Consider the following 22,063-nt stretch of genomic DNA (forward strand, 5'->3'; position numbering starts at 1 on the left):
CTGAAAGAGCTGGGATATATGTAGGAAAGTGGTTGAAACACTTAGAATTCACGATTAAAGTGCTCAGAAATTTTTCAGAAAACGTTTAAAACACTAAGAATTCATGTTGATAGACCTGGGAAATGTTTGGGAAAGTGTTTGAAACACTTAGGATTTAGGTGTATAGAGCTAGAAAGTTTGTAGAGAAGTGTTGAAACACTGAGAATTGACATTTAAAGACCTGTGAAATGTGCAGGATAGTGTTAGTGTTCGGTTCGAGTTTAGGTTTGGGTTTGGGTTAGGGTTAGGGGTTAGGTTTAGGTCTGCAGTTCTGCTTTCTGTTAGGGTTAGGTTTTAGGATTATGGTTAGGAAAATGTTTAAGATAGTGTTTGAAACAGATTTCACATGGAAAGAGCTAGGAAATGTGTAGGAAAGTGTTAAAACACTTAGAATTCATGTTTAAAGTGCTGTGAAATGTGTAGAATAGTGTTAGGGTTAAGGCTAGAGTTAGGAAGTAGTATTAGGGTTATGATTTAGGGTTAGGGCTGGTGTTATTGCTTACTGTTAGGGTTAGGATTTAGGGTTAGGGTTAGGCAAATGTGAACGACAGTGTTTGAAACAGAATTCATGTTGATAGATCTGGGAAATGTGTATGAAACTTTTAAAACACATATATGTTGATGGAGCTGGGAAATATTTAGGGAAGTGCTTGAAACACTTAGAATTCACATTTATTGAGCTTGGAAATGTGTGGGAAAGTGTTGAAACACAGAATTTATGTTTAAAGAGCTGGGAAATGTGTAGGATAGTGTTAGGGTTAGGATTAGGTTTAGGGTCAGGAGTTAGGGTTAGGGTTAGGATTTTGGGATAGGGTTGAGGTGGCTTACTGTTTGTGTTAGTGTTAGGCAAATTATAGAATACTGTTTAAAACACAGAATTCACATTGAAAGAGATCCAAAATGTGTAGGAGTGTTTGAAAGCAGTTAGAATTCACATTTAAAGAGATGGGTAATGTATAAGTATTTGATCTACTTAGAATTCAAGATTAAAGGGATGGGATATTTGTGGGATACTGTTAGGGTGGGCTAGGGGTTAGGTTTAGAGTTTTGTTTAGGGTTAGAGTTAGGGTTAAGTTATAGGGTTAGGATTTGCAAAATGTTTAGGAAAGTGCTTGAAACTTGTAGAATCAACATTTATAGAGCTGGAAATGTGTAAGAAAGTGTCTTAAAACACTTATAATTCATGTTGAAAGATCTAGGAATGTTTAGGCAAGTGTGTGAATCACTAGAAATTCACATTAAACGAGCTGGAAAATGAGTAGGAAAGTGCTTGAAACAGAATTCACGAGTAAAGAGCTGGGAAATTTCTAGGGTTAGAGTTCGTGGTTAGTGTTAGGGTCAGAGAAAAGGTAAGATAGTGTTTGAACCACTTAGAGTTAATGTTTAAAGAGCTGCAAAATATGTAGGAAAGTGTTTGAAAACAGGTAAAATTAAAGTTAAAAAAGCTGAGAAAGGTGTAAGAACATGTTTGAAACAGAATTCATGATTAAAAAGCTGGGAAATTTGTCAATTGTATTAGGGTTAGGGGTACAATTACGAGTTAGGATTGGGTTAGGGTAAGATTTTAGGGTTAAAATCAGGGAAATGTTTAGGATAGTGTTTGAAACACTTAGAATTCACATTTAAAGAGCTTGGAAATGTGTAGGAAAGTGTTTGAGACACTGAGAATACACAAGTAAATAGCTGGGAAATATGTAGGACTGTGTTCAAGTTAGGGTTAGTGTTAGGGGTTAGGGTTAGGGTTAGGATTAGGGTTAGAGTTATGGGTTAGGGTAAAGATTATGGTTAAAGATTATGGTTAGGGTTAGGGTTTCAGGTTAGGGTTAAAATATGTGTAGGATAGAGTTTGAAATGCTTAGAATTCACATTGAAAAAGCTGGGAATTATGTAGGAATGTGTTTGAAGACACATAATTCATGTTTACAGTGGGGAACATAGCATAGTCTTTGAAACACATAGAATTCATTTTTGAATAGCCTGGAAATGTGTAGGAAGGTGTTTGAAAACAGACCTCACAGGAGAAACCAAGATGGCAGCATAGGTAAGCACCTAAACTGCGGCCTCGCACAACAATTTCAAAACTACAACTAAAAGACAGAACGGACACCATCCAGAACCACAGGAAAGCTGGCTGAGTGAAAATTCTACAACTAGAAGGAAAGAGAAAAGCTCACAGAGAATTGGAGGTATGGCAAAAGGTCTTTGTGCGTGCAGAGAGGAAGGGCGGCTGAGAGCTTGGCTGACTTTCTCTGGCGGAAGGGGGAAGAAAGCCCCCGACCGCACTGAACCCCAGTTCTGACTGCACTGAACCCCAGTTCCGGGCGAACCCCTGGGGACCCACACTCTTACGGGGGGAATCTGGACTCTCGGGCGGAGACTCGAGAGCCGGGAAAGGTGGAAAACTGAAGGGGCGCGAGTGCTAGTGGGCACAAAGGCTGCAGAGGTTGCCACAGGCTTTCCCTAGTGGAAGGGAGTCAGAGGCTCCTGACTGCACTGAGCCCCAGTTCTGACTGCACTGAACCCCAGTTCCAGGTGAGCCCCTGGGGACCCACACTCTTGTGGGAGGAGTCTAGACTCTCGGGCGGAGACTCGGGAGCAGGGGAAGTCAGAGGACTGAAGGTAGGCGCGTGCGCGCAAGGGCAAGGCTGACGGGAAGCCAAGACTGTCTGCTCCGCCCTGAGACTCCACCCCATCTAAGCTGAGCACAGAAGCTATTGCAATTTGGCAAGTCTAATCCTATAAGGCTGTCTCCAGCACTGAACTTCTCCCAGCATAGACACAGCTGATCCTTACAGCCAACTGGCCTGGAGGTCAATTCCTCCCAGTGATACCAACAACAATCAAGACTTAATTACAACAAGGCTGTACACACAGTCCACAAAGGGGTGCACCAAGAGTGTCTACCTCAGGTTAACTGGGAAGGCCAACCCACTGGGCCATATAGGAAACCTAGCACACAAATCTACCCTACAAACTCAGGGAAGCAGTGAAAATGTGGCGTCAAAGAAACAGATCACAAATGAAAGAAATGGAGGAAAATAAATGACTGGATATAGAATTCAAAACCATGGTTATAAGGCTTTTCAAGAATATCCTACAAAAGGCCGATAAATATAACGAGACCCTCGAAGATATGAAAAAGGACCAACTAGAAATTAAACATACACTGGCTGAAATAAAAAATATTATACAGAGACCCAAAAACAGACTAGAGGAACACAAGAATCAAGTCAAAGAATTGAAATACAAAGAAGCAAAAAACACTCAACCGAAAAAGCAAAAAGAAAAGAAAAAAATCCAAAAAGTTGAAGATAGTGTAAGAAGCCTCTGGGACAACTTCAAGCTTACCAACATCAGAATTATGGGGGTGCCAGAAGAAGAGAGAGAGCAAGATACTGAAAACCTATTTGAAGAAATAATGACCGAAAACTTCCCCCACCTGGTGAAAGAAATAGACTTACAAGTCCAGGAAGCACACAGAACCCCAAACAAAAGAAATCCAAAGAGGACCACACCAAGACACATCATAATTAAAATGCCAAGAGCAAAAGACAAAGAGAGAATATTAAAAGCAGCAAGAGAAAAACAGTTAATTACCTACAAGGGAGCACCCATACGACTGTCAGCTGATTTCTCAACAGAAACTATGCAGGCCAGACGGGAGTGGCAAGAAATTTTCAATGTGATGAATAGCAAGAACCTACAACCAAGATTACTCTACCCAGCAAAGCTATCATTCAGAATTGAAGGGCAGATAAAGAGCTTCACAGATAAGAAAAAGCTAAAGGAGTTCATCACCACCAAACCAGTATTGTATGAAATGCTGAAAGGTATTCTTAAAGAAGAGGAAGAAGAAAAAAGTAAAGATAAAAATTATGAACAACAAATACATATCTGTCAACAAGTGAACCTAAAAATCAAGTGAATTAAAAACCTGAGGAACAGAATAAACTGGTGAATATAATAGAATCAGGGGCATATAAAGGGAGTGGACTGATAATTCTCAGGGGGAAAGGGGTATGGGGGGTTCAGGAAGAGTCTGGACAAAAATCATACACCTATGGATGAGGACAGTGGTGGGGGGAGGTAAGGGCAGAAGGTGGGGTGGGAACCGGGTGGAGGGGAGCTATGGGGTGAAAAAGGAGAAACAATTGTAATAATCTGAATATGATTTATTAAAAAAAAATAAAAATATTTATTTTCAAGCAGTAAAAAAAAAAAAAAAAAAGAAAGAAAACAGACCTCACAGTTAAAGAGTTGGTGTGAGATGGTACCTCATTGTTGTTTTGATTTGCATCACTTGCATGATTAGTGACTTTGAGCACTTTTTCATGTCTCTTGGCCTTCTGTATGTCTACTTTCAAGAAAGTGTCTATTTAGGTCCTGTGCCCATTTTTTTAAATTATTATTAGATTGTTTATCATCCTTTTGTTAGGTTATGGGAGTTCCCTAAATTTTGGAGATTAAACCCTTATCAAATACACTGAGTGGCCAGATTATTGTGATCTCTGAATGCATAATAATCTGGCCACTCAGTGTATACTCTATATAATAAAAGATTAATATGCAAATTGTCCCCTTGACCAGGACTTTGACCAGCAGGCAGGCCGGCCAACCGCCCATGTCCCCTTCCCCTTGCCAGGCTGACCGAACCCCACCCATGAGGCACCAGGCCTCTAATATATATATATATTATTATGGTTCAGAGACCATAATAATCTGACCACTCAGTGTATATCTTTGGAAAATATGTTCTCCTATGCAGTGGGCTTTCTTGTTATTTTCTTGATGGTTTCTTTTGTTGTGCAGATGCTTTTTATTTTTATGTAATTCCATTAGTTTATTTTCTCCTTAGTTTCCATTTTCCTAGGACCGTGGTAGGCAAACTGCGGCTCGCGAACCACATGTGGCTCTTTGGCCCCTTGAGTGTGGCTCTTCCACAAAATACCACGGCCTGGGTGAGTCTATTTTGAAGAAGTGGCATTAGAAGTTTAAGTTTAAAAAATTTGGCTCTCAAAAGAAATTTCAATCGTTGATATTTGTCTCTGTTGACTAATGAGTTTGCCGACCACTGTTGGAGATGTGTTGGTAAATATATTGCTATGAAATATGTCTGATATTTTGCTACCTATGAATTCTTCTAAAATTTTATGGTTTCCCATCTTACATTTAAGTCTTTCATCCATTTTGAGTTTATTTTTGTGTATGGTATAAGTAGGTAGCCAGTTTTATTTTTATTTTTTTGCATGTATCTGTCCCTGACAACATTTATTGAAGAGACTGTCTTGACTCCAATGTATGCTCTTGCCTCCTTTGTCAAATATTAATTGAACATAATGCCTTGGGTCTATTTTTGGGTTCTCTGTTCTGTTCCATTGGTCTATACGTATGTTCCTGTGCAAGTATCAGGTTGTTTTTTAGAACAGTGGCTTTGTAATATAACTTGATATCTGGTATTGTGATCCCTCCAACTTTGTTCTTCTTTCTCAGGATTCCTATGGCTATTCAATTTTTTTAAATTTATTACTATTCCTTATAAGTTTTTGAAGCATTTGTTCTAGGTCTGTGCAATATGCCATTGGTATTTTTTTTTTTTTTTTAAATATATTTTATTGATTTTTTACAGAGAGGAAGGGAAAGGGATAGAGAGTTAGAAACATCAATGAGAGAGAAATATTGATCAGCTGCCTCCTGCACACCCCCTACTGGGGATGTGCCCGCAACCAAGGTACATGCCCTTGACCGGAATTGAACCTGGGACCCTTCAGTCCGCAGGCCGACGCTCTTTCCACTGAGCCACACCAGCCAGGGCGCCATTGGTATTTTAATGGGGGTTGCATTGAATCTATAGATGGCTTTGTGTATTTTGGGCATTTTAATGATGTTGATTCTACCAATCCATGAACACGGTATATTCTCCCACTTGTTTATAACTCCCTCTATCTCTTTTTTCAATGCACTGAAGTTTTCCAAGTATAGGTCTTTTACCTCCTTAGTTAAGTTTATTGCTAGGTATCTTAATTTTTTTGTTGTTGCAATGGTAAATGGGATTTTTTTGTTGTTGTTTCTCTTTCTGTTAGTTCATTATTGGTGTATAAAAATGCCATAGATTTCTGTGTGTTAATTTTGTATTCTGCTCCATTGCTAAATTCATTTATTAAATCTAGTAGTTTTTTGATGGGGTCTTTAGGGTTTTTTATGTACAGTATCTTGTCATCTGCAAATAATGAAAGTTTTACTTCTTCTTTTCCATTCTTGATCCTTTTTATTTTTTCTTCTTTACTGATCACTATAGCTAGCACTTACAGTTGAACACGAGTGGTGAAAGTGGGCATTCCTGTCCTCTTCACATTCTTAAGGGAAATGGTTTTAGTATTTTCCTGTTGAGTATGATGTTGCCTATAGGTTTGTCATATAAGGCTTTTATTGTGTTGAGGAATGATCCCTTTAATCCCTTTATTCCCACTTTGCTGAGAATTTTTGTCAAAAAATGGTGTTGGATTTTGTCAAATGCTTTCTCTGCATCAGTTGATATGATCAGGTGATTTTTGTGTTTCAATTTGTTTATGTGACGTATTACATTTATTGATTTTTGGGTATTGTACCAACTTTGCATCCCCAGAAGAAATCCCACTTGGTCATGGTGCATGATATTTTGGATATATTGCTGGATGAGATTTGCTACAATTGTGTTGTGGATTTTAGCATCTATGTTCTTCAGGAATATTGGCCTGTAATTCTCTTTCTTTGTAGTGTCTGTATCTGGTTTTGGGATTAAGGTAATGCTGGCTTTATAGAAAAAGCTTGGAAGTGTTCCTTCCTCTTGAATCTTTTGGATAGTCTGAGGAGGGTAGGTTTTAGTTCTCCTTTGTTTGGTAAAACTCCCCTGTGAAGCTGTCCAGAACTAGGACTTTTGTTTGCTGGAAGTTTTTTATTTATTATTACTGCTTCAGTTTCCTCAGTAGTTATCAGCCTATTCAGATTTTCTGATTCTTCCTGATTGGGTTTTGGAAGATTACATTTTTCTAGAAATATGTCCATTTCATCTAAGTTGTTGAGTTTGTTGGAATAGATTTGTTCATAGTATTTTTTTTTTACAATCCTTTGTATTTCTGTGGAGGTCGATTATTACTTTACCTCTTTCATTTTTTTGTTTGTTTGTTTATTTAGGTCCTCTCTCTTTGCTTTTTGGTGAGCCTGGCTTGAGGTTTATCAATCTTGTTTATCCTTTCAACAAGCCAGCTCTTTGTTCTATTGATCTTTTGTATTTATTTATTTTTTTTATCTCTATGTCATTTATTTCCACTTTGATCTTTATTATTCACTTCCTTCTACTTACTCTTGGCTTTTCTTTTTTTATTTTATTTTATTTTATTTATTTTATTTTTTTTTAAATAAATCTTTATTCAGATTATTACAATTATTTCTCCTTTTCCCCCCCATAGCTCCCCTCCACCCATTTCCCACCCCACCTTCTGCCCTTACCTCCCCCCCACTGTCCTCATCCATAGGTGTATGATTTTTGTCCATTCTCTTCATGAACCCCCCATACCACTTTCCCCCTGAGAATTATCAGTCCATTCCCTTTATATGCCCCTGATTCTATTATATTCACCAGATTATTCTGTTCCTCAGGTTTTTAATTCACTTGATTTTTAGGTTTGCTTGTTGATAGATATGTATTTGTTGTTCATAATTTTTCTCTTTACTTTTTTCTTCTTCCTCTTCTTTAAGAATACCTTTCAGCATTTCATATAATACTGGTTTGGTGGTGATGAACTCCTTCAGCTTTTTCTTATCTGTGAAGCTCTTTATCTGCCCTTCAATTCTGAATGATAGCTTTGCTGGGTAGAGTAATCTTGGTTGTAGGTTCTTGCTATTCATCACATTGAAAATTTCTTGCCACTCCCGTCTGGCCTGCATAGTTTCTGTTGAGAAATCAGCTGACAGTCGTATGGGTGCTCCCTTGTAGGTAATTAACTGTTTTTCTCTTGCTGCTTTTAATATTCTCTCTTTGTCTTTTGCTCTTGGCATTTTAATTATGATGTGTCTTGGTGTGGTCCTCTTTGGATTTCTTTTGTTTGGGGTTCTGTGTGCTTCCTGGACTTGTAAGTCTATTTCTTTCACCAGGTGGGGGAAGTTTTCGGTCATTATTTCTTCAAATAGGTTTTCAGTATCTTGCTCACTCTCTTCTTCTGGCACCCCCATAATTCTGATGTTGGTATGCTTGAAGTTGTCCCAGAGTCTTCTTACATTATCTTCAACTTTTTGGATTTTTTTCTTTTCTTTTTGCTTTTTCGGTTGAGTATTTTTTGCTTCTTTGTGTTTCAATTCTTTGACTTGATTCTTGTGTTCCTCTATTCTGTTTCTGGGTCTCTGTATAATATTTTTTATTTCAGCCAGTGTATGTTTAATTTCTAGTTGGTCCTTTTTCATATCTTCGAGGGTCTCGTTATATTTATCGGCCTTTTCTAGGATATTCTTAAAAAGTCTTATAACCGTGGTTTTGAATTCTATATCCAGTCGTTTGTTTTCCTCCATTTCTTTCGTTTGTGATCTGATTCTTTGACCCCGCATTTTCACTGATTCCCTGAGTTGGTAAGGTAGATATTTGTGCTAGGTTTCCAATATGGCCCAGTGGGTCTGCTTCCCCAGTTAACCTGAGGTGGACACTCTTGGTGCACCCCTTTGTGGACTGTGTGTACAGCCTTGTTGTAATTAAGTCTTTATTGTTGTTGGTATCACTGGGAAGAATTGACCTCTGGGCCAGTTGGCTATAAGGATCAGCTGTGTCTATGCTGGGAGAAGTTCGGTGCTGGAGACAGCCTTATAGGATTAGACTTGCCAAATTGCAATAGCCTCTGTGCTCAGCTTGGATGGGGTGGAGTCTCAGTCTTGGCTTCCTGTCAGCCTTGCCCTTGCGCGCATGTGCGCTTTCAGTCCTCCACCTTCCCCAGCTCGAGTCTCCGCCTGAGAGTCCAGACTCCCCCCACAAGAGCGTGGGTCCCCAGGGGCTCGCCTGGAACTGGGGTTCACTGCAGTCAGAACTGGGGCTCAGTGCCGTCAGGAGCCTCTGACTCCCTTCCACTAGGGAAAGCCTGTGGCAACCTCCGCAGCCTTTGTGCGCACTGGCCCGCGTGCGCCTTCAAACTTCTGCCTTTCCCAGCTCGAGTCTCCGCCCGAGAGTCCAGACTCCCCCCGTAAGAGTGTGGGTCCCCAGGGGTTCGCCCGGAACTGGGGTTCAGTGCAGTCAGAACTGGGGTTCAGTGCGGTCAGAGGCTTCCTTCCCCCTTCCGCCAGAGAAAGTCAGCCAGGCTCTCAGCCGCCCTTCCTCTCTGCGCGCACAAAGCCCCTTTGCCGTACCTCCAATTCTCTGTGAGCTTTTCTCTTTCCTTCTAGTTGTAGAATTTTCACTCAGCCAGCTTTCCTGTGGTTCTGGATGGTGTCCGTTCTGTCTTTTAGTTGTAGTTTTGAAATTGTTGTGCAAGGCAGCAGTTTACGTGTTTACCTATGCCGCCATCTTGGTTTCTCCACTCTTGGCTTTTCTTGTTGTTGTCTTTCTAATTCTTTAAGTTTTAGAGTTAGATAATTTATTACCAGTTTTTTTCTTGTGTGTGTGTGTGTGTGTGTGTGTGTGTGTGTGTTTATGTAGGCTTGTAATGCTATGAACTCCCCTTTTAGGACTGTTTTCACTGTGTCCCATAGATGTTGGATTGTTGTGTTTTCATTGTCATTTGTTTCCAGGATGCTTTTTATTTCTTCTTTGATTACTTTGTTAGCCCAATCATTGTTTAATAGCATGCTATTTAGCCTCCAAGTTTCTGATTTTCTTAGTGTTTTTATTGTAGTTGATTTCTACTTTTAAGCCATTATTAACATAAAAACATTTAAACCTGTGAAGAATTTTTGTGAGTTTATTTTAGCCAAACTATTGATAATTGCTGGGAAGCAGAATCTCAACGGATTTGAATAATGCTCTGGAGAATTGTGGTTTTTCACCTTACATCAAAGGAGGACATGTAAGTGTGTTACATGAAATCCTTGGTGCTAGATTAGGGAGGCGGGAGAAAGCAAAGCAGGGGAAACCTCTGGGATTGGATAAAAAGTAAAATAATACACCCATTACTTAGGTGGGTACAGAATAGTTAACAGTCAACAATTAACATGATAACATAACAATGAAGGAATTTATGGTCTCTGTCTGGGCGCCCAGGCACATTTGGTTGTGTTCCCGGAGTCAGGGTAAAAGAGAAGTTACATGTTCTTCTGACATTTCATAGATATATCTTAGATTCAAAAGACAATAGGCTCAGTTAAGGTAAAATTTGACCTTGTCAAGGAAAATACCAGCCTAAGACATGACTACCCACCATAACTGCTTTTAGTTAAAGTTTTAATTTCAGACCATCCTTTGTGGTTACTTTACGTCTTTAAGTTTGCAAGAGAGAAGCTTATGAGGTTAACATGTGGTCTTTTTTTTTTTTGTCCACACTTCCCCTTTTTGGTTATAAATCAATCCAAAGAATACATTGATGACCAACCTTTTGGTTGAATGATAGAGTCCCACAGTGCTAGGAAGGCTCATTTCTAGGAAGTCTCAGTGTCAGCATTTATCTTGCTCAACAGGGTGGACCACTGTGGATGGGACAAGACCATAACTTAGATGGCATTCAAAGTCCAATTAATATTCAAAATAAAAGGCAGGTAAATGGGAAGCAATCAAATCCAATATTTCCTTGTTAAAAACTATCTTCGATCATATCTAATTTTTGAAATGATCCAAATCTTTTGCTGTTTGCCTTAAGTTTATTTTTCTGCATCTAGTATAACATTTACATACCAGGAACTAAAACAATAATATTAAACCTAATCAGTAACACTGATTAGGAACAGGAAATGTCTAATTTTAGACAAGGAAGGATCTGAGGGGAAACAAGTATCTACTATTATCCAGAATTTCCAATTTTTCTTATAGACAGTTAATTTCTTCCATTCCTATATTTAGAGCTGGGAAATGTATAGAAAAGTGTTTGAAACACTTAAAATTCACTATTAATGAGCTGGGAAAGGTGTAGGATAGTGTTAGATTTAGCATTAGGGCTTATAGTAGGGTTAGGGTTACAGTTTAAGGTTAGGGTAATGTGTAGGATAGTGTTTGGAACACTTAAAATTCGCATTGAAAGAGCTGGAAAATGTGTAGTGTAGTGTTAGGGATATGGTTAGGGTTAGATTTAGAGTTAACCTTAGGGGTTAGGGATAGGGTTTGTGTTATGATTTAGGGTTAGGGAAATGTGTAGGAACATGTTTGAAACAATTAGAATTCCCAATTAAAGAGCTGGGAAATGTGTAGGATTAGGGTAAGGGGTTAGGGATAGAGTTAGGATTAGGGTAAGGGATTAGGGATAGAGTTACTGTTAGGGAAATTAGTTGGATAGTGTTTGAAGTACTTAGAATTCACATATAAAAAGCTGGTAATTTTTTAGGGAAGAGTTTGAAAAACATAATTCATGATTAAAAAACTGGGAATGTGTAGGATAGTATTAGGGTTAGGCTTAAGGTTAGGCTTAGGGTTAGGGGTGAAGGTTAGGGTTAGGGAAATGTGTTGGATAGTTTTTGGAACACTTTGAATTTACAGAGAAAGAGCTGGGACATATATTGGAAAGAGTTTGAAAACTGTTAGAATTCACATTTAAAGAGCTGGGAAATGTGTAGGAAAGTGTTTGAAACACTTGAGATTCATCTGTAAGAAATGGGAAATAGGTAGGATAGTGTTAGGGTTAGGGTACGGGTTAGAGGTTAGGGTTAGGTGAATATGTAGGGTTGTGTTTGGAACACTTTGAATTCACATTGAAAGTGCTGGGAAATGTGTAGGATAGTGTTAGGGTTAGGGGATAGGGATAAGGTTTGAGTTATGGTTTAGGGTTAGGGTTAGGGAAAAGAGTAGGTTAGTATTTGACGCTCTTAGCATTCATGTTTGAAGAGCTGGGAATTATTCAGGGAAGTGTTTGAAAAACTCATGATTAAAGAGCTGTGAAAGTGTAGGATAGTGTTAGGACTAGGGTTATGGTTAGGGATTATGCTTAAATTTAGGGTTAGTTTAGGTTAACGATAGAGATTAGGGTTAGTTTTAAGATTAGGGCTTAGGGTTAGGGTTAGGGTTACAGTTAGGGAAATGTGTAGGATAGTGTTTTGGACACGTAGAATTCAAATATGTAACAAAGTGAACACAATTCACATTTTAAAATCTGAGAAATGTGTAGGAAAGAGTTTGAAACACTTTGAATTCCTGTTGAGAGAGTTGGGAAATATGTAGCAAAGTGGGTTTTTTTTATTATTAAGGTATTATATGTGTACATATCTTACCATTGCCCCCCCCCACTCCCATACATGCCTCACCCCCCATGTTTTGAATCCGTTGGTTACTCTTATATACATGCATATAAGTCCTTCAGTTGATCTCTTATTTCCCCCACCTCTCCCTAACCTTACTGCTGTAATTTGACAGTCTGTTTGATGCTTTACTGCCTCTGTATCTATCTTTTTGTTCATCAGTTTATAATGTTTTTCATTATCCCCAAATGAGGAGATCATGTGGTATTTTTCTTTCATTGACTGGCTTATTTCACTTAGCATAATGTTCTATAATTCCATCCAGGTGCCTACAAATGGTAGTAATTCCTTCTTTTTTATGGCAGCATAATATTCCATTGTGTAGATGTACCATAGTTTTCTGATCCAGTCATCTGCTGACAGGCACTTAGGCTGTTTCCAAATCTTAGCTATGGTAAATTGTGCTGCTATGAACATAGGGGTGCATATATCCTTTCTGATTGGTGTTTCTAGTTTCTTAGGATATATTCCCAGGAGTGGGATTACTGGGTCAAATGGGAGTTCCATTTTCAGTTTTTTGAGGAAACTCCATACTGTTCTCCACAGTGGCTGCACCAGTCTGCATTCCCACCAGCAGTGCACGAGGGTTCCTTTTTCTCCGCATCCTCGCCAACACTTGTCGTTTGTTGATTTGATGATAGCCATTCTGACAGGTGTGAGATGATATCGCATTGTCGTTTTGATTTGCATCTCTCGGATAATTAGTGACTTTGAGCATGTTTTCATGTGTCTCTTGGCCCTCCTTCTGTCTTCTTTCGAAAAGATTCTATTTAGGTCTGTTGCCCATTTTTTTATTGGATCATTTATCTTCCTTTTATTAAGTTGTATAAGCTGCCTGTAGATGTTGGAGATTAAACCTTTATCAGTGATACCATTTGCAAATATGTTCTCCCATACAGTGGGGTTTCTTGTTGTTTTGTTGATGGTTTCTTTTGCTGTGAAAAAGCTTTTTATTTTGATGTAGTCCCATTTGTTTATTTTCTCTTTGGCTTCCATTGCCCTAGGGGCAGTATCAGTGAAAAAGTTCTTTTGGCATATGTCTGAGATTTTGCTGCCTGTGGATTCCTCTAGTATTTTTATGGTTTCCCTTCTTATATTTAAGTCCTGTACCCATTTTGAGTTTATTTTTGTGTATGGTGTAAGTTGATGATCTAGTTTCATTTTTTTGCATGTATCTGTCCAATTTTCCCAACACCATTTATTAAAGAGACTGTCTTGACTCCATTGTATGCTCATGCCTCCTTTGTCAAATATTAAATGCGCATATTGGTTTGGGTCGATATCTGGATTCTCTATTCTGTTCCATTGATCTATATGTCTGTTCTTGTGCCAGTACCAGGCTGTTTTGAGGACAGTGGCTTTGTAATACAGCTTGAAATCTGGTATTGAGATCCCTCCTACTTTATTCTTCTTTCTCAGGATTGCTGTGGCTATTCGGGGTCTTTTTTTATTCCAGATGAATTTTTGGAGAGTTCTTTCTAGGTCTGTGAAATACGCCGTTGGTATTTTAATGGGGAGTGCATTGAATCTATAGATTGCTTTGGGTAGTATGGACATTTTAATGATGTTGATTCTACCAATCCATGAACATGGTATGTTCTTCCATCTGTTTACATTTTCCTCTATCTTTTTTCAGTGTCCTGTAGTTTTCCGCATATAGGTCTTTTACCTCCTTGGTTAGGTTTATTCCTAAGTATCTTAATTTTTTTGGTGCGATGGAAAATGGGATTGCTTTTTTAGTCTCTCTTTCTGTAAGTTCACTGTTGGTGTGTAGAAATGCCATAGATTTCTTGGTGTTAATTTTGTATCCTGCTACATTGCCAAATTCATTTATTAGGTCTAGTAGTTTTTTGATGGAGTCTTTCGGGTTTTTTATGTACAATATCATGTCATCTGCAAATAAGGACAGCTTTACTTCTTCTTTTCCAATTTGGATGCCTTTTATTTCTTCTTCTTGTCTAATTGCAGTGGCTAATACTTCCAGTACTATGTCAAACAGGAGTGGTGAGAGTGGGCATCCCTGTCTTGTTCCTGTTCTTAGGGGAAATGGTTTTAGTTTTTGCCCATTGAGCTATGATGTTAGCTGTGGGTTTATCATATATAGCTTTTATTATGTTGAGGTATGATCCTTCTATTCCCACCTTGTTGAGAGTTTTTATCAAGAAAGGGTGTTGGATTTTGTCAAATGCTTTTACTGCATCAATTGATATGACTATGTGATTTTTATCTCTCAATTTGTTTATGTGATGTATCACATTTATTGATTTGCGGATATTGAACCATCCTTGCATTCCTGGGATAAACCCTACTTGGTCATGGTGTATGATCTTTCTGATGTACTGCTGGATCCTATTTGCTAGAATTTTGTTGAGGATTTTGGCATCTACATTCATGAGGGATATTGGCCTGTAATTCTCCTTCATTGTGTTGTCTTTATCTGGTTTTGGTATTAGGGTGATGCTGGCTTCATAGAAGGAGCTTGGAAGTGTTCCTTCCTCTTGAATTTTTTGGAATAGTCTGAGGAGGATAGGTTTTAGTTCTTCCTTGAATGTTTGGTAGAACTCTCCTGTGAAGCCGTCTGGCCCCGGGCTTTTGTTTGCCGGAAGCTCTTTGATGACTGCTTCAATTTCTTCCATAGTTACTGGCATGTTGAGCTGTTTAGATTCTTCCTGATTGAGTTTTGGAAGGTTATATTTTTCTAGGAATATGTCCATTTCCTCCAGGTTGTCCAGTTTGTTGGAGTAGAGTTGTTTGTAGTATTTTTTAACAATCCTTTGTATTTCGGCGGGATCTGTTGTTATTTCACCTCTTTCTTTTCTGATCTTGTTTATTTGGGTCCTTTCTCTTTGCTTCTTGGTGAGCTTGGCTAGAGGTTCATCAATCTTGTTTATCCTTTCAAAGAATCAGCTCTTGGTTTTGTTGATCTTTTGTATTGTTTCTTTGGTCTCTATGTCGTTTATCTGTGCTCTGATCTTTATTATTTCCTTCCTTCTGCTTACACTGGGATTTTCTTGTTGCTCTTTTTCTAACTCTTTGAGTTGTTGGGTTAGGTAATTTATTACCCCTGTTTCTTGTTTTTTGCAGTAGGCTTGTAGAGCTATGAACTTCCCTCTCAAGACTGCTTTCGCTGTGTCCCATAGATTTTGGATTGTAGTGTTTTCATTGTCATTTGTTGTCATGATGTTTTTTATTTCTTCTATGATCTCTCTGGTAACCCAGTCATGGTTTAATAGCATGCTATTTAGTCTCCATGTGTTTGATTTCTTTGGGTTGTTTTTATTGTAGTTGATTTCCAGTTTTATACCACTGTGGTCTGAGAAGATGCTTGATATGATTTCTATCTTCTTGAATTTGAAGAGACTTTGCCTATGTCCCAACATATGGTCTATCTTTGAAAATGACCCATGTGCACTTGAGAAGAATGTATATTCTGTGGCTTTGGGGTGAAATGTTCTGAAGATGTCAATTAATTCCATCTGGTCTAGTGAGTCATTTAGGATTGATGTTTCTTTGCTGATGTTTTGTTTAGAGGATTTGTCCAATGGTGATAGTGGGGTATTAAAGTCTCCTACTATGATTGTATTGCTGTCAATCTCTCCCTTGATATCCTCCAGGAGTTTTTTTATGTATTTGGGTGCTCCTGTATTGGGTGCATATATGTTTACCAGAGTTATTTCTTCTTATTGGATTGCTCCCTTTAGTATTATGAAGTGGCCTTCCTTATCTCTTGTTATGTCCTTCAGTTTGAGATCTAATTTGTCAGAAATAAGTATCGCTACCCCAGCTTTTTTTTCAGTTCCATTTGCCTGGAAAACCTTTTTCCATCCCTTCACCCTCAGTCTGTGTGCGTCTTTTTTTCTGAGGTGGGTTTCTTGTAGACAGCAGATATATGGGTCGTGTTTTCTTATCCAATCCGTTACCCTATGTCTTTTGATTGGGGCATTTAATCCATTTACATTTAAAGTTATTATTGATAGGTACTTATTTGTCGCCATTCCTATTCTTTACCCCTGTGTTACTTCTTCGCTTCCTGTTTCTTTCTTTCTCTCTCTCTCTTTTTTTTTTTTTTTTTTTACAGCAGACCCTTTAGCATTTCTTGCATTGCTGGTTTGGTGGTAATAAATTCCCTTAGTCCTTTTTTGTCTGTGAAGCTCCTGATTTCACCTTCAATTTTGATTGATAGCCTTGCTGGGTACAGTATTCTTGGATTCAGACCCTTCCTTTGCATGACTTTGTATATTTCATTCCATTCCCTTCTGGCCTGATGAGTTTCTGTTGAGAAATCAGTTGCTAGTCTGATGGGGGTTCCTTTGTATGTAACGTTCTGTCTCTCTCTTGCTGCTTTTAAGATTCTTACTTTGTCGTTGGTGTTTGCCAATTTAATTATAATGTGCCTTGGCATCGGTCTTTTGGGGTTCATTTTGCTTGGGACTCTGTGAGCTTCTTGGATTTGTGTGGGTTTTTTCTTCCCTATATCAGGGAAATTTTCTGTCATTATTTCTTCAAAGAGGTTTTCTATTCCTTGCTCAGCTTCCTTTCCTTCTGGAACCCCTATTATGCGAATGTTGTTTTGTTTCGTGTTGTCCCAAAGTTCCCTTAGACTCTCCTCCTGCCTTTTAATATTTTTTTCTAGAAGTTGCTCTACTTGGGTATTTTTTTCCATCTTGTCTTCTAGCTCACTGATGCGGTCCTCTGCTTCTTCTAGTCTACTCTTGATGTTTTCTATTGAGTTCTTTACAGCAGCGATGTCATTTTTCATTTCTTCTTGGTTCTTCTTCATTTCCTCTTGGTTCTTGCTCATATTGTCGAATTTGTCTTCCATTCTTTTCAGCCACCTTATGACCATTTCTCTGAATTCTTTTTGTGGAAGGTTGCTTGCCTCCATTTCGTTTACTTCCTTTTCTGGTGATGCCTGCTTTTCTTTCATATGTGGGCTGCTTCTTTGTCTCCCCATGGTCTCTCTTCTCTGGGTGTCTGGTTATGTAGTTCTCTCTCTCCTGGGTTGATTTAAAGGCACAAACTACAGCACTACCAGGTACAACTCACAAGGCACTGAACAGGAATGTATTCACGATATTAATAACCTCCAATATAGGTGATCACCAGAGAAAGGCAAATTAGGTGATAGGAGAGAAAGAAGAAGAGGAAAAAAGAAAGAAAGAAAGAAAGAAAGAAAGAAAGAAAGAAAGAAAGAAAGAAAGAAAAAAAGAAAGAAAAAAGGAGTGTGAAAATGAAATTGGGAAAAGGGAAAGTAAAGAAAAAAAAAGTAAGAGAGACAAGAAAGTGACTAAGAGAGAAAGGGGAACAGACTATTTATATTGGGGATAAAACTCCAATAGAACAAGCACTAATCCCAGCAAATGCCAGCAACAAGTGCCTGTGGATTAGTACAAACTACAACACCAACTAATATGGAGTGAGGCAAGGGAAAGCTGAAGCACAAAACAAACAAAAAAATAAACAAAAGAAGAATAAGCAGAACAGTCTCGCAAAAAAGCATAAAAATTCGATATAATCTACATTCAAGCAAACAACAACAAAAGGACAGAGAGAAGGACAAGTTTATGGATAGCTCAGACAGCAAAGGGAGAGGTGTATGTGGACTTGGAGCAGGGGATTGGAGATCAGATATGTAAGTAGGGTGAAATTTTAACAAGGGGTAAACAGAAAGAATAGGGAAAATCTAAAGCAGTAAAAGGGTAAGATAAACAGGACACTGAAAAGGGGGAGGTTAGGAAGAGAGTGATGGCCTAAAGGTAGAGTTGAGATAGAGTAAAACGATGCTAAAGGAAAGATAAAAATAGAATGTAGAACCCTAATCCCAAAATAAAATGAAGAGAAAATAAAATGACACTTAAAAAAAAAAAAAGATAAAATAGCAGTAGTAATAATACGGATTGAAAATAAACATGTAATAATTAAAAAGGTAAAATCAAGTGATGAAAAAAGAAAAAAAAGTTTCTTGATTAAAAGATGCAAAAAATGAAAATAAAAAAAAATTTAAAAAAATAAAAAAATAAAAGGTAAAAATAAGATGTGAAGTAGTGAAGGTCATTCACTTCCTCTGTTTTTCTGTTTGGCATGCCTGTTTCTCAGTCCAGACAGTATTGCAGTTCCCTGCGATCCACTGCTCTTCAGTGTTGTAAGCCAGTCCTGATTTTAAGCAGGCGGTGTGTCTTAATTTCTCGTATTCCTTTATTTTTGATTACACAAGAGTCAATTTGTGATTCAGCCCCTGGGTGGCAGTGTTTCTGGATTGATTTCCGGGTCTATCTATGGCCTCTCTAGGCAGTGTTAGAGCCTTCTTTCCCTGTGGCACTCACTACTGGTTTGTGGGAGTGGGCTGCCTCAGAGCTGACTCTCCGATGGTCACTCCCTGCTCTGATCCCCAGGTTCCAGAAAAACAACTTTCCCCTGCAGTCTCCCAGGGTGTCCCCAACTGGGTGATCCTATGTATTGGGCTTAGTAATCAGAAGCAAGAATTTCAAGAGGAAAAAGCTCAGTTGTGCGAACTCCGGGACTGTGCGTAAGCCCAGGCACCCAGGGAACGCAGGGGCTGCGCGTAAGTCTGGACTGCCTGAAATTCTTAGGGTGTCCCTGCACGTCAGATCAAAATGGGTTGCTTTTTAGAGTGCCCTTCTCTTAGCAGCTCTGAGGACCCCTTTCAACAATCACAGATCACGCCAGCCCCTACAGCCACGGATTTTTCTAGGCACAGACTTCCCTGGTCCTCCAGCTCCCGCAAAACGCGCGTTCCTCTCTCCCGCTGGGACCAGAGACCTTACCTTATCCCAGGCGAAATCTGACTTTTCTGTGTTGGAGTGTAGACCTCCTCTGAACCCGTGTGTTTGCGCCAATTGGGGAGCGTTGTTCTGGGGCTCGCAGTCGTTCCTTGGGTGCCGCAGTTGTGGATTCTCAGGCTTCCGATAAGCTCCATTTTCCGGATCAAGATGGCGCAGACTCCGCGTCCAAGCCCGCAGCTCTGGGAGGGGACCCAGCCGCAGTTGGTGCTGCCAGGTCAGGGGAACCCCGTTTAGCAGTCCCCCACCTCCTTCTGGAATTCAGCTGTCTCCCAACCAGCCAACAAACACTTCTTGTGCGACCCTCAGCTGTTCTTTCTTTCTGCTCCCCACCTCTATGTTCTTAAATCCTTCTCCCTTGAGCTTTCATCTTCACAAATGGATGGCCGGGTTCACTTTGGGCTGCCGCCTCACCACGCCCAGACGCCACTTGAGCGACACAGCCAGCATCGCCCTCCTGCTCTGGGGGCCCTGGGCCAGGGACCAGACCTGCCCGCGGTCCCGCTTCCGGAGCCCAGCGCTCCTCCGCTCCTCCGTGCTCGGAGCTGCCTGCGCTCGCTGGCAGAGGCTGGGAGCTCCCTGCCCCCGCCTTCCCCGAGTTGCTAAAATAGAGAATCCTCCCCAGAGCCAGTGGTTGTGGAATCAGTGGCAGCAAGGCCCTTCCTCCACGACAGCCTGGGGTGTTGTAGCAAAGTGTTTGAAATTACTTATAATTTGTGATTAAAGAGCTGGGAAATGTGTAGGATAGTGTTAATGTTAGGGTTAGTGTTAGGGTTTATGGTAAATTTAGACTAAGGGTTTAGGGGTAGAGTTAGAGAAATGTCTAGGGAAGTGTTTGGAACACTTAGAATTCACATTGAAAGAACTTGGAAATACGTATTAAAGTGTTTGAAAACTGTTAGAATTCACATTTAAAGAGCTGGGAAATGTGTAGTATAGTATTAAGGATATGGTTAGGGTTAGGGGTTAGAGTTAGGGTTACAACAAGCAGCTAGGGATGGGGTTTGGGTTGTGGTTTAGGGTTAGGGAAATGTGTAGGTGTTTGAAATTCCCAGTTAAAGAGCTGGTAAAAGTGTAGGATAGTGGTAGGATTAGGGTTAGGGTTAGAGTAAGGTTTTGGGGATAGGGTTTGGGTTATGGTTTAAGGATAGAGCTAGAGAAATTTGTAGGATAGTGTTTGGAACATTTAGAATTTATGGTGAAAGAGCTAGGAAATGTGTTATAAAGATTTTGAAAACACTTAGAATTCACATTTAAAGATTTGGGAAATGTGTAGGAAAGTGTTTGAAACACTTAAAAATTAAGTTTAAAGAAATGGGAAATGTGTAGGATAGGTTTAGGTTAAGGTTAGGGATAGGGTTAGGGTTAGGGTTAGCATTAGAGGTTAGTGTTAGGTTTAGCCTTAGGGATTAGGTTTCGAGTTAGGGTTAGAATTAGGTTTTAGATTTAAGGTTAGAGAAATGTGTAGGATACTTTGTGGAAAACTTAACATTCACATTGGAAGAACTGGGAAATATGTAGCAAAGTGTTTGAAATCACTTATAATTCACGTTTAAAGAGCTAGAAATGTGTAGGAAAGTGTTAGGGATAAGGTTAGGGTTAGGGGTTAGGGTTAGGGTTAGGGGGTAGGGATAGTGTTTGGGTTATGGTCTAGGGATAGGGATAGGGAAATTAGTAGTATAGTGTTTTAAACACTTAGAATTCAAGTTTTAAGAGCTGCAGAATGTTCAGGGTAATGTTTGAAATGCTTAGAATTCATGATTAAAGAGCTGGGAAATGTGTAGGATAGTGTAAGGGTTAGGGTTTAGGGTTAGGTTTAGGGGAACATGTAGCATAGTATTTGGAATACTTAGAATTCACATTGAAAGAGCTCAGAAATGTGTAGGAAAGTATTTGAAAACTGTTAGAATTCACATTTAAAGAGCTGGGAAATGTGTAATATAGTATTATGTACACGATTAGGTTAGGGGTTAGGGTTAGATTTAGGATTGGGGGTTAGGTTTAGGCCTTTAAACTTTAAGGGAAGGGTTAAACTTTAGGGGAAGGGTTAGTTTACTAAGTGTATAAGTATTACTTATACACTTAGGTTATGGTTAGATTTAGGGTTAGGGTTAGGAGTTAGGGATATGTTTTGGGTTATAGTTTAGTGTTATAGAAATGTGTAGGAAACTGTCTGAAACACTTAGAATTCATAACTAAAGATCCAGTAAATGTGTTGGATTGTGATAGGGTTAGGGTTAGGTTTATGGTTAAGGTTAGGTTTAAGGTAAGGGATTAGGAATAGGGTTTGGGTTATGGTTTAGGGTTAGTGTTAGGGAAGTGAGTTGGATAGTGTTGAGAGCACTTAGAATTCACATTTAAAAAGCTGAAAAATTTTCAGGGAAATGTTTAAAACAGTTAAAATTCATGATTAAAGAGCTGGGAAATGTGTAGGATAGTGTTAGGTTTAAGGTAAAGGTTATGGGTTAGAGTTAGGGTTATATTAGGGTTAGTGTTAGAGATTAGAGATAGGTTTAGTGTTAGCCTTTAGGGTTAGGGTCAGGGTTAGGGTTATGGAAATGTGCAGGATAGTGTTTGCAACACTTATAATTAACTTTTAAAGACCTGGGAAATGTGTAAGAAAATGTTTGAAACACTTAGAACTCTCAATTAAAGAGATGGGAAATTTGTAGGATAGTTTTTGGGTTAGAGTTAGGGTTAGGGGTTAGGGTTAGGGTGAAGGTTAGTTTTAGAGTTAAGGTTCACAGTTAGGGTTAGGGCTTAGGGTTAAGTTTAGGGTTAGAGTTAGGGTTAGGATTAGGGTTAAGGAAATGTGTAAGAGAGTGTTTGAAATA

The sequence above is a fragment of the Plecotus auritus genome (genome assembly GCF_963455305.1).
Source record: "Plecotus auritus genome assembly, chromosome: 3".
Lineage (NCBI taxonomy): Eukaryota > Metazoa > Chordata > Mammalia > Chiroptera > Vespertilionidae > Plecotus > Plecotus auritus.